At 43.1% G+C, this 13386-nt stretch overlaps 1 long non-coding RNA gene across 5 annotated transcripts in view; it reads right to left on the bottom strand.

Moving 5' to 3' along the window:
- Nucleotides 1-12617: 12617 nt before the first annotated feature.
- The window catches only part of LOC146191049 (uncharacterized), a 47684-nt gene continuing 46915 nt past the window's right edge, over nt 12618-13386 (bottom strand). For all 5 annotated transcript variants that reach the window (XR_014706596.1, XR_014706597.1, XR_014706598.1 and 2 more), the window contains one exon: nt 12618-12929. This is a non-coding gene — a long non-coding RNA (uncharacterized LOC146191049). The remainder of the gene's footprint in view (nt 12930-13386) is intronic.

Here is a 13386-nt window from a genome sequence, read left to right on the forward strand (position 1 = left end):
AAGCAGCGGGAGATTCAATCTGACAACCCAGCGCACAATCTGTCAGCTTTGTGTCGAGAAAATGTGGATTGGTCGAGAGAAACATCACACAGAATTGAAATTGAGTAGAGCATCGGAAAAAATTTTTGATTATAAGGTCGCGACATGACTATATGCAAATTCGCAATGAAAGTTGCGAATATTCTGTGTATTACCTGCAGCTTCTTTCTCGCGCAATTCAGAACCTGCAGGACGTAGACAAGCTTTGCGAAAAAGAAGTTTGTTCGGCTTGGTTATAGGGATCTTGTGTGTATTCTACTATATAAAATATGTAAAAAAAAAAAAAAACAGTTGTCGTGTTCGCGAAGTGATGCGCAAAGAGGAACTGAGGATGCTCAAGGAACCAGTTAGCGCTATCGCGTCATTTTCTTAAGGCGGATGTTGTCACCATTTTTATATTTTCAAGATAAAATCCCGACAACAGAACGTTATGCAATAGAGGATGTGACAAAAGTTAGTCTGATTAGGCACAGTTGAACAAACAGTGCACCATACACGGACCAAGTCAAAGTAGAAAAGAAGCTTTGAAACATACACGGGGTCCACTCAAGGCAGTAACTTTGGCAGGAAAAGCCGACGGAATTGTAACAGACACTGAGTACGTCAAAGTCATTTCTTTACTTTGACTTTACTTTGTTCGCTCAACAGTACGTTACCTGCCGCAGCTTTACTCTTGATATATTGACGATGTTACTACAGTTTAATCCACACAGCAATAAGCTGTGGTCGGTCAGGAGCAGGTATTTTATCTCCCAGCGGAAATTGCGGCGAATCGGCATTTTAGCCTTTATTTCAACAGGAGCCTCTTGGACAGCGTGAGTCGTGTTTATCGTTGCTGTCTTAGTCTAGCTATACGGTTACGATGATTATATGACAGTAAATGCCACGACACCAATCCCATATATTTTTACTGCATCACGTTTTACTCTATTGTACTTTTACTTCTGTCGAAGAGGAACAGCTCCTCCCAGCCTCGGTACCACACGGGTCGATCCGCGCGTCCTTCAGCCAAGCTCAAATATTGCAGCGGCATGCCAACCATCTCGAATAGAGATGAGTATCCGTAATACGTCGATGGACGCAGGGTCAAGCTTACTTCATAAATTGTCTGCACAAATAAGCAAGGTAATAGGAAAGACAGAGATAGAACAAAAAAAAAAAAAACAAAAAAAAAAGGGGCGGGAAAGAGCGTTTCGGGGCCTCTCTCTGAGTCGCACCTCATATATCGTTGCTTCAAAGCTTTCTCATACCAGCTGCTGGGATCCGCAACGTCACTTAGATGGTTCGCTGGGACGATAGAGCGAAGACCGAGGCAACACGGAGGCATCCGGCACTTTCCAAATTGCGTCATCTATAGGTCGTCTAGTCTGCCACGGCAGTCTTCACATCATGCGCAGTGTGTCCTGAAGGGATGCGGTTACTTGCGGGGTTCACGTGGTATGGGCCATGTATTGCTTGTCGATCCCATGCTAAATGTACTAACTTGCGTAGGAATTCTTACTGCCACACAAGAGCGCCAGTTCTTTCGGATCATTCTGGCACACTTGCACCATCGACCTTCATTACAAGAGATAATCCTTAGCCTGATTAAAGATAAGCAGGACAAGCGATCGTATACTTTCGGCGCACGAGCCGTGTCGATCAGTTTTTCTAAGGGGTTTTTATCTGCCAATACCTGATATTCGTAGACGTTGTCATTATCACTACCCTAACCTAAATTGCTATTCCTTTTGCTCTCCGGCCCCCGGTGATAGACGGCAGCCGCACTGGCTGACTTCTGACTACAGAGGACAACCAGTGAGCTTTTCTATAATAATTTTTTTTTTTTTTTCAGTGGTAGAAGGAGTCAAAGAGAACTGAGGCATGCACCTAGAGGAAACGACGTAGATAAAAAAAAAAAAAAAATGTTCGTCGCTCATAGTTTTGAAGTAATAGGCAGTTGATTGAATAAGCATGCTTTGATCCCTTTTATATTGGCGCTACCTGCTTGTGATCTGAGAGTAACCATATATCAGACCAAGTACGTATAGACTCCAATCTCTCCATGTACAAAGGAGGCAAAGCTTTCGGTAACTTACCATTCTGAGCGACAACTGCGGACACTCCTTAAAGTCATTTTGCTACAATAACCCGCGACTCATGATGCCTATTGGTACTTTATAAGTTTGTCAGCTTTAGTAAGCGATCATGATGTTAACTTCGTAAATGGTTGCAAACTATAACACTCTGCAGAATAGCGTTGGCGAACGGAATTGGAAGATAAATACAGTCGTTGGCAGCAACCTTCAAAGTTATTGCTGGCGCTCCGGACAAAGGCAACAATTTTCTCCTTGGCTGACGCCAGCATCGGGTGAACGTGCATCTAATTTCACGACGGAAGCGTTTAGTGAAAACCTATTCTTTCTTTTCCTCGAATTCAACCACTTTCCTTTTTTTACGAAGAGACCACAGTTCTAATGCGGCTGCCCACACCCCAAGTGTTAAATTACTAATCATCGAAAGCGGCAGTCATTGCTTCTCGTGCATTTGGCTTTCGCTTCGTAGCAATGAATGTTCTATCTGTTCTTTATTGCGCCCTTTTCCTTTGGGTGAATGAAAGGTGACGAAGCTTCAGCTGCTGGGCGTCTCAAATTGAGCTCTCCTGTTTCGCTGGGCTGTGTACGAAGCACTGGAGCTTGGGACGGTACTCATTATTAAAGGCATTGTCCCAGTCACCACCACCTTGTTCAGTAAATGCTCTTCAGGACCTGAAATAGAAAACGTGCGCATTATATTAGACAAGGGAGTCGCAGGCACAGCAGCCACGGCATGAGGTTTGGGTCAGGGTAAATTAGCTCGTTATCTGTATTTGAACCTGCGCGCGGTCAAAGTCGCTCTGCTTCTCTCACCTCCAGCGGTTCTAAAAAATAAATAAATAAAAAAAAAAATAAAGAGTGAGTTGAGAGCATGCTTCACATTCACTGCAAAAAAAAAAAAAAAAAAAAAACTCGAAAGGAATTTCATACATTTTAAAAACGCTCGTAAGCATGCATCAAACACGCAGGAACAGTCCAACACACACGCGCACACACACACACACACACACACACACACACACACACACACACACACACACACACACACACACACACACACACACACACACACACACACACACACACACACACACACACACACACACACACACACACACACACACACACACACACACACACACACACACACACACACACACACACACACACACACACACACACACACACACACACACACACGCACGCACGCACGCACGCACGCACGCACACACACACACACACACACACACACACACACACACACACACACACACATATATATATATATATATATATATATATATATATATATATATATATATATATATATATATATATATATATATATATATATATATATATATTCTATTTAACTCATAAAATCGATAATTTCGGACGTTTTGATAGCTTCAGAGTACACGGATAAACCTTCAAAACGCTTCAAAATACACTTCATGTTTGTAATCTAGAAGCATTTGAATCATAGTAGCTATCTTCGTTCTGTGCAAGACTAGGCCTTAACACGATGAGGCTGACGGTCATGGCGCGCGCCTACTCATCACCAGTTACAATATCGACCAGGTTATAAGTACTTGCTTTTTCGTTTCGGGCAATGTGTCAGCCTTCAGAAATACTGTGCTACTCATTATTGACACTGCTAAGACGCCTGACACTACCTTCCTTCTATTTTTATGATTTGGCTTTCATGACCTTCAATGACGGAACCGCGAATGGGAGATTAATGCGGAATGTGAGACTAATTAGAGGCCACCACGAAGGCTTGAACGCCAAAAAATTACTCATCCAGTTTGAACCACAATGCAATTTCGCGGTCATTTTATTAGCCTGTCAGCCTCCAGGTGAACAGAGAACGGCGATGAACACGGTGCATATATGCATGAACGCTGGTTAACTGCGCATTGCGTGGCTGCAGGCAAAAACTGTCGCGTCAACCAAAAGAAGTGCACTTGCTCTGAACGAGCTGAACTCTGAGAAAATAGCGCTTTGTCTTGAAAACCCGACGGTTTTCAAGAACTGGCTAAAGAGAAACGGTCGAAGAAAAGTAACAATAATCAAGAGCAAGGACTGTCAGGCTATATAGTTGACACTGGAGTAAAATTAGACGATGATCAATACACGTAGATAAATACATGTACAGAAAACACAACACTCCTGTTTTCGCTGTAGCTTTCGGCAATGTCTTTACTTTCTTCATCCTTTTCTTTTTGCACTTTCTCGCTCTCTGAAGAAGTGAAAACTTCAATCACAGAAGCATGGCCCCCATTGCTACCTCTGCCATTCAAGCAGATGTAGGTGGAATCTAACACGAAGAAAATGCAATTTTTGTTAAGTATACTCGGCGATATATGTACAGCAATCCACACACTTGTCTAGAATGATAGATTCGCGCGCTCAGGCGGTTGCGACACTTGTGCTACCTCCAGCACTAGTATAACTTCTTGACACACGAGAACTATAAACCAAGGTTCATTCTGGAAGCTGCCATGCATGATAGATTATTTTGTCTATTCCTGGAACATTCGTAAACGAAGAGAATGTATTTCTTCGCGCTCTCAGTGCTCTGAAGTCAGTGCGCCGATCTGTACTGTAAATAACACAACTCGAGACGAAGAGATACGTTTTGCATGCAATAAAACACCCTGCAGCAGTTTAGTCAAGAAAAGTGTGCACATCGAACTCTCGTGCGACTCTTGCAGTTGACTGCTGAACGGCGCGAGGATGGAGTTACATGACCGCCAAAACAAATTAGACTGACGAAAGAAACAGTCCGCGAAAATTCGTATTGATATAGTCACTGGTAATAAACACTTTTTGTTTGCTTTGTACCCTTGACCCTCAGTCGAATCTCGTTAAGAGAGCACTCCCGTTGCTATGTTACCGGGCGCGAATTCTATGCTGTAAGACTTGCGCGGCCGACCCCCCAGCAACAGGCGGGCTCACTCAACAGGTGATACAACTAGCTTGGCGCCAAAGAAGCAAGTTGGCCCCAGATTGGAGGCCCATGAGCGTGGATGGAGGCCAGAAATCGAAAAAAAAAAAAAAAGAGGGCGGGTTTATTTTTGGTGAGAATGCTGCCGCTGTCAGGAGCTGGTTTCATAAGTGTTCTCGGAACGAGACTTACGTAAGTCCAACTGCTGCGCCGATATCGCGAGAGGCGTCTATTCTCTGCGGACGCCGCCGCCGCCGACGTCGACTCTGGCTTCGACGATCGACGGACGTTATGAAGAGGACCCCGGAACCAGGGCCGCAGCAGCAGCAGCAGTCCCAGCTGGCGCTCTCGTCTTCGGCGCACCGTAGAAACGAGTGAGTGTGCTCGTGCATGTGCTTTACCGTAGGAGCCGCAGACTCGTTCACTAATTGTGACTACGATATGCTCGTGTTGAGAGTTGAATCTATCAACGCAAATCGTATCGTATCTCATATAGAAATATAAGGTAATGTCTGTAAAGGTAAACACGTGGCATATATAGTTATATCCCCGCTAGTGTAATCTTACTTGGGCACAACGTATGGCACACAAGACCAGCGCAGAAAGACAGTGCGTGAGGTAATGCTTCATGCGCGACTCACACAGACAGAAAATGATATGATGACGCAGACTCAAGATCTACTGTCAAATGTTTGCTTACTGATTCGTATTTTACCTAAAAGCTACAATGTAGGTGAAGAAGCGCGTCGTAATAGGTCACGTTTGAACAACTGCAACCATTTTGAATTCCGTTCCGGACTCCGAGCTCTCAGTAACACGAACGTTCGTGCGTACGGTAACCGCATAAACACAACCCCGTTGGCCATGTATCGAAACATCTCGCGCTCAGAGCTGAGACAATTGATTCTGCTTAAAGATCACAGTCCAGGCAAATTTTGCGAACCTGTATGGTCAGGAGAACGGACGCAAACTCTGCTTATAACTGATCCTTCGCGAGTGAAGGAGTGTTATGTGGAACCCGATTTCTCAGAAAGTGCCGGTTTCCACAAGAAAATACAATTTTTTTTTCCTTGCAGAATAAGCAATTGCTATTATGAGTGCAATATATTTTCTGCGCGTATCTTTAAGGGTTCTGTAATCTGTAATGAAGCTTCACAAAATTGCCTACAAACAACTTCTCAAGGTCACATCGAGCATTTTCCAAATCGAATCCTACACGCGGACTGGTGCGCTTTATATGCAAAAAATAAACACATGCCACTCGAGCTTCAGGCAGAATTGCTTGCTGTGGCACTGCATGATGTCTAGGCAGATGAGGCAAGGACAGGTTTTTCTTTTTCATTTTTTTTTTTCTTGGCGTATGGCAGCCGATTAATCTTGTTCCCTGGCACTCATGCTTGGCGCGAAAGCCGAATGCTTTCACAAAAGCAGCGGTATATAACAAAAATTTCATGCTACAGCTTCATTACAAGTCGTGTTTTAAACCTGTTCCTTTCCCTAGGTCATCCAAAAGGGGGCGAAGCAGACTTTTCCGCATATGGTGTAATTGTTGCAATGTTAGATATCTGTGTCAGCATATGCACAATATTGCTGTACTGGCTGCGAAGCTTATCAACATCAAAGAGGCTCAGTGTGTTTTGCGTGCAATCCGGACCATAATAATATGAAGTCCACCTCAGAGTTTAGAAAAAAAAATTGGGGGGGGGGGGGGGGGGGGGGGTTGTCACGCGTTACCTATATAATATTAGGAACAACTTTATACATAACTTTGCACGTACCGCTGGCTCGCTCGCCGTATGAACCCAAGTATACATCCTGTCTTCACCGCGGAACGCATAAAAAAATTTCGAACGACAGAAGCATGCCCTGTAATTTTTGTCCTCACCTTTACGGTAGGTTGTAACTCAAATAGTTGCGCTGACAAATTTAAGCAACTGAATATTATTGCTTTCAACGAAGTGCTAAAAGAAAAGAGACAATCATATGTATGGTTGACTCTATGTATTCCGATCACGCTTCAAGAGACTGCTGAAATGCTAAGCATATAGATCACAAATTAGGTTTGCGAAAGTTATGTCGACTTTTGCAGCGCCTTCTACCCACGCTGTGAGTCACTCCGTCTCCTGCCATGGTGCGAGAATGATAAGAAACAGCAAGAGGCCACTTAAATGGCTTCGTTTCCCTAAAGTGCATTGCAAGGACCAGCAAAAAATAAAAATAAAAGTAACGCTATTATGCTAAAGCAGTTTCGACTGCGCGGGCTTCGAGCGGCTTGTGGTGCAGCAGTACTTCTGGAGGCCCATAATAATTCCAGGCTTCTTAACTGTTGGACAAGTAGGAAAAGAAAAAATGAGAGAGCTGCTCCCTCCTGTTCGACAGCTTGTCTAGCACTGCTACACGCGCTCTGTTTGTCTTTTGTAAGGCGGATAGCTTATGTCTGATGCACGTGGGTGATTTCACGTGGGCACCTCTTATTTACGAATGGTTCAGAAATTTGCGCTGAAAAATAAAGGTAGAGGGTAACTTTATTCGCTCCCTTGATTCCTTTTTTTCCTGTAGAGTTTGAAAAGGGAAGCAAGAAAACAGAATAAGGTCCTAGCAATTATATTTTCGCCAGTGCGAAACTAAAAACAAGGCATGAAAATTAGTATCAAAGGAAAGAAAAAAATGTAGTTAAATAAGAATAAATGAGTTGTCTATTCAGGTGAGGCGTATACGAAAGGCAGGAAACCCAAAAAATTCGGGTAAAAAAGTGACAATTGTTCCGTGCGTTTGACGCGGAGTAATATTCGTTAGCATTGCTACTCCAATTCTGTGACCGATTGCACTGAGAAACTGAGATTAAATTAAGTTTCGTTTTGATTTAGTTCAGACTAAATGTTCAGTAGCCATCAATTTTCTTAATCGGTGATGGCGTTGAGTTTTTTACTTTGACACTGAGTCTAGAAGCCTCCAGTGACGCCGGGTATTACTCTTGATGGCATTACTAGTCTCGCCTCACGCAGCGCGGTTGGGGTGTCCACCAAAAATGAGGCAGTCATTGGGATTTTCTTTTTAATTTTTGTGCTTTATGACCCCGAAGCTTCACACTCCGAAGGTCACCTGTTTTTATTTCATTTCATTTTCATAAAGGCCCTTCTTGGAGGTATAAATTAATAATAAATAACTTATACATAAGAAACGAGCAATTGCGGGACCCTCAGGCTAGCAGGCCCGTTCATTTTCCTTTCCTTCTTCCTGCAGTCGCAACATCAACAGCAACAATTTAATTGTAGCGAAGCGTTTAAACACCGCCCTTTCATTCCGAGTGTAATTTTATATTTTGAAACGAAAGCTCTGCCAAGCATAGACAGACCCAGTCATGGGCTTCAATTTGACTTTCATTTGAACTCCAAGGAACAGAAGAACAGACTGTTCTATGCGGTTGAGGTGTCCACAGAAAAATGTGACACACTGTGCATTTCCTTTCCTATAAACCAGCACAAAATGTCAGCGTGGATTAGCCATAGATCTTCAAGGAGTCACAGAGCAAATTGGGGCTATACACTATAGCGAATTAGAGTATTCTGGTACACTAAACTATAAATGTACTGTGCCTTCCTTTCCTCAAAACATCCGACCGCTTGAAGTGCAACCTTGTGGACCACCTTGGTGTCGCACCACAAGGTCATAACAATTGACCTTTGTGTAACCTTTGACTTTTCAAACTTGGAGCTGAGGAGAGAGTGGAAGGGGGTGGAGCATGCGATTAATCACGTGGGTGACGTCACGTCGCGCCATCGGGCGATGTGAACAGCCGTGACCTCAATCGATGGGTATAAGAACGAGGAGAAACCGTGCCTCGACTCAGAGCCAGCCATATGGCCACCAGGGGCGATGATGCTGCGCTTCGCTGAATACCATACGCTTAACCTCTGCTCTGTCTCTACGCCTTTAGCACAGCACCTTCTGTCGTTTTCCGCGAATACTTAAATATCTATCTATCCATATATATATATATATATATATATATATATATATATATATATATATATATATATATATATATATATATATATATATATATATATATATATATATATATATATATATATATATATATATATATATATATATATGTATATATATATATATATATATATGTGTGTGTTTTTAAAGGTTCTTAGAACGTGAAGGCACAGTATCTCACTTCCCAGGGGACACCTGTATTTGTCATAGGTTCAAATCTCTATCACAAACTAGCCCTCAACTTGACTAGCAGATGAATGCTGAATGGGAAGCGAAATGGTATGACGTCACCGAGAACACTGCAAGAAGAACGGTTACGTCACGTTTTTAATACGAAATCAGGTGCGCATTTGCCGTTTTCCTCAATTTGTCTTACGGTAGCGGCAGTTTCTTTTAAACCGAATGAGCTGCAAAAACTTCGCGTAGAAGTAGCAAGCAATGCCATATGTGTTTTAGATGCGTACAAAGTTACCTACATTTTCAGCGAACGATGAGCAGAGTAAGCAGACTATATGCTACAGTCTCTCTCTCTGCCACGTGAAAAGAAATATGGTTTAGTTGGTTTACAAGTTTTCACGTAAGCTATGAGCGACGCCGTGGTGCAGGACTCCGCAAATTTAGACCACCTAGCTGGTCTTCTTCAACGTGCACAGGCATCGCACAGTACACAGGCACCTTACTTTTCGCATCCGCCAAAGAGCAACCGCCATGGCCAGAATTTTATCCTGCGTCCTTGGGTTCAGTAGTCGAATCCCGTAACCACTAAGCCACCACGGAGGGGCGTGAAAAGAAAGAATGGGAAAAAGTAATATTTCCGGCACATGTGCGGAAAGTTCGAAGCGAGTGACTGCTGCAGTGAGAAACCTCGAAGGTGGCGCAAGGCAAGGTGCACAATGAAGTGATGAGTAATACAGGCATCAGCACCGTGATAGGGCAGCTGTGCTAGAGCCAATACTGCAGACTTAATTCTTAGAGCTTGAATAGTGACATCAGATGAGTAATAAAGAAAGGATAAATATTGCTGCGTAATTTTGGACTGCTTATGTAGGCAGTACTAATATTAACACATTAAAATGTACAGCTGATATCTATAGACATTTGCAATGATGACTTCATGGGCGCTGCTGTATTGTTCACTAGAATGTCGTGTCAACCTCACGCTAGCGCAGTAGAAGTTGCAGCGGAACCGGTTTTCGAAAGTCCAGGTAGGAGGAATTTCCACAACTCTCTCGCTCGATGCGAAGGTCTATATATAGGTTATTCTTGCGTTAATTAACAAACCTCTATTGCCCACTGCGTTGTGTCAGCGCACGTAAGAGTAACTTTACTTACTGGGGGGCGACATGTATGCATAATGGGCTATATTGCATATAAGTATTCTCTTTGCAGTAACCTCGACTCTTTTCACGTTTGTGTAACGAAATTATTTCGGACGACATGACGTGTAGGAGTCCCTCTATCACAAAAACTGCGCGTAAGCTGCCACTGCTGTGGGGTTGACTTCAGCAAGCGAAATCTCACTATAAAATTAATTCGAACCAATCAGCAAGCCGCGGTAAAACCCTAGGCTGGTACCTCATTATTAGCGGCAGGAACAAGACGCTGGATTGATTTCCAGTTGGCACAACACTGCTCTCTAACAGACATGCTCGATCCTTTTCGTTGAATGCTGCTCATGGTATTGTTATTAATGAGATGACAAGTTTTAGAAAGTGCGTGATTGCTACGCTAGCGCCTAATTGCTTACTTGAAGCACAAGTAAGTGGATCAGGGTGCATTCAAGTCTCCGTGTTCTCTATTTCAGTCTTTCCTTGACACTGCAAATTTATCTCAAGTAGTAGCCATTTACAGGTACACTCTGCAGCTCTGGCTAATAAGAAGTAATAACCTCCCACGAAACGGAGAGGACCTATAGCGGCGCCGGCGGCCTGTAGAGAAAACCCGGATTGGTCGAAATGTTTGACGTCACAGGTGTAGTGCCGGAATCGAAAAGAGATTAAAACCAAATAAATCGTTATGCCAAGGTAGCAACAGGACTTAAACGCCGTTAGTACATGGAAGCTATCATTGCACGCTATCATTGCGCCCGACATGCACGTTCGTGGGAATTTGTATCTATATCGTGCGGTCTTTCAGATAATGTGGCAGCTTATACGCTAATGAGTATGCGTCACATAATTAAGACAATAATTAAAGGGTGATTAGTCATTAGGCGAGTAGCAAAGTGCACGTTGGTGAGGGGAAGTGTGCGTGCGTTAAGGTGCGCAAGAAGAGGCGTGGACGAATGCTTTAACGTTGTCGCCCTATACCCTACAAGGCAGAACTTAAGCGCCCCCTCCCATCCAAATTTTTATGGTGGAAACTGAAGTCATGTCCAACAGTCTGGGCTAGAAACAACAGTTTGCGATAAGCAGTCGGATGCAAATGAACTTGCATGAGACTGCTTTTATCTGGGACGAGGAGTAAAGCCGATTTCGGGTTATATTAAGGAAGTTACCATCAAGTTCACAACAAACGAACTTTAATCCATTATTATTAATGGATTAAAGTTCGTTTGTTGTGAACTTGATGGTTTGAACATCATCTTACCGATATGCCATCAAAACTGTACGACGGCTCTATTTACCCAGTAAAACGTCCTTTAGGGCTAAAGGAAATACTTTAAATGAACTGATGACAGTGCAGTAACCTATTAAATCAAAAGCGACGCCAAGAAAAGGAGAATAGCGTAACTAAAGCCTTAATAAAAATTAAAAAAAAAAAAAAAAAACAGGCTTCAGCGGAACATTCAACGCGTAGATCAGATAACCAAAGGTCTGTTAGTATATTAGTATAACGCGGGCTGTGACGAACGTGGCCGCTAGGAAGCAGGACAAAGCCAGGGGTTGAGATCAGGGGAAAATTCTTGTACAATCGTTTTTGCACAGGACATGATTAATTGGAGTTCAGGGGAATGGCGCTTTTCTCATAAATGGTGCGCTGCCTAGTTGTACAGAGAATGGCGCTTTGTCCTGCAGTGGTCGTAGCGCGGATGATGATAATAATGATGATGATGATGATGATGATGATGATGATGATGATGATGATGATGATGATGATGATGATGATGATGATGATGATAGCGGTTGTGGGTTGGCGCTGATGGTATAGTGATATGGTAGAAATGATGCGTGTGTGGACTACAACTTCGAAATTCTACTCTTTTCTCATGCAGTAGCCAGCGAGGTTTGGGTATCCTGGTTTACAAGAAAAATGGCGTAGCAAATGGCAGTCAGTACATTGAAGCAAAATCAGTGCTACAGCAGATATAACTTTATATATCATCGCGAAAGCGTGACACGTGGCCTGACCGCATTATCAAGCTGAATTTCCAGCTCCATCGTTTTTTTTTTTTTCGGAAATAATTAGAGAATCTTGCAGGCACAAAATACATTAGGGTTTCACCAACCAGTTACCTCGTGCGATTCGCGAATTGAAAAAATAAATAAATAAAAGCCCGCTGCTCGATGTGTAGATGCAGAAAGAAACGGGAATTATATGTTCATGACATAACACAAATTTATTACCCAAAAGTTTAGTTGTACCAGAGTGCCTGGACGACAGGGCACTAACAGTGAAGTGAGGCTTTATAACATCCCATTTCTGTTGACCAATTGTACCTGCGTGCAAGGCGCCCGTAGTGCCTTCGGCAAAAGTATAGCCTCTCGATCTCTGACATCATATATATCTAAGAGAAGAATTCTTACTCGTGAATGTCCGCATATTTGACTCGTGAAGCGCGTTATGTATAAATGTCAAAGATAATTATGGGTGCCCCACATTCGACTGCGTGATCCAGCGCTGCGGATGAGAGCGACCTGGACGAGAAAGACGAGACAAAACGGTGAGTATGCAATCAATCAATCAATCAATCAATCAATCAATCAATCAATCAATCAATCAATCAATCAATCAATCAATCAATCAGTCAATCAGTCAATCAGTCAATCAATCAATCAATCAATCAATCGCGATCAAATGTACAGGGTCATCCACTTCTAGCTATAACACGGTTACTACATTCAAAGAAGCATTGCTTCCAACGCAGGCGCATATCCATGCAAAGCGATGCAAGCACAGATGGACCCGGAGGTATTGCTTCACATGGCCTGACATATAGGTTTATTGCATGACCGGGTCGAACGCAATGACACATTTTAAAGCAGTGACCGTGTTGTAGTTAGAAGTGAGCGACCCTGTACATACTCTTCAAGCTACAGCGCAGGAGGGACGGAGGGGTTGTGAAGGGACAAGCAGTCTAAATCGACGCAGTCG

Source organism: Amblyomma maculatum, chromosome 4 (genome assembly GCF_055883805.1).
Source record: "Amblyomma maculatum isolate TAMU_Amacu chromosome 4, ASM5588380v1, whole genome shotgun sequence".
In the NCBI taxonomy this organism is placed as follows: domain Eukaryota; kingdom Metazoa; phylum Arthropoda; class Arachnida; order Ixodida; family Ixodidae; genus Amblyomma; species Amblyomma maculatum.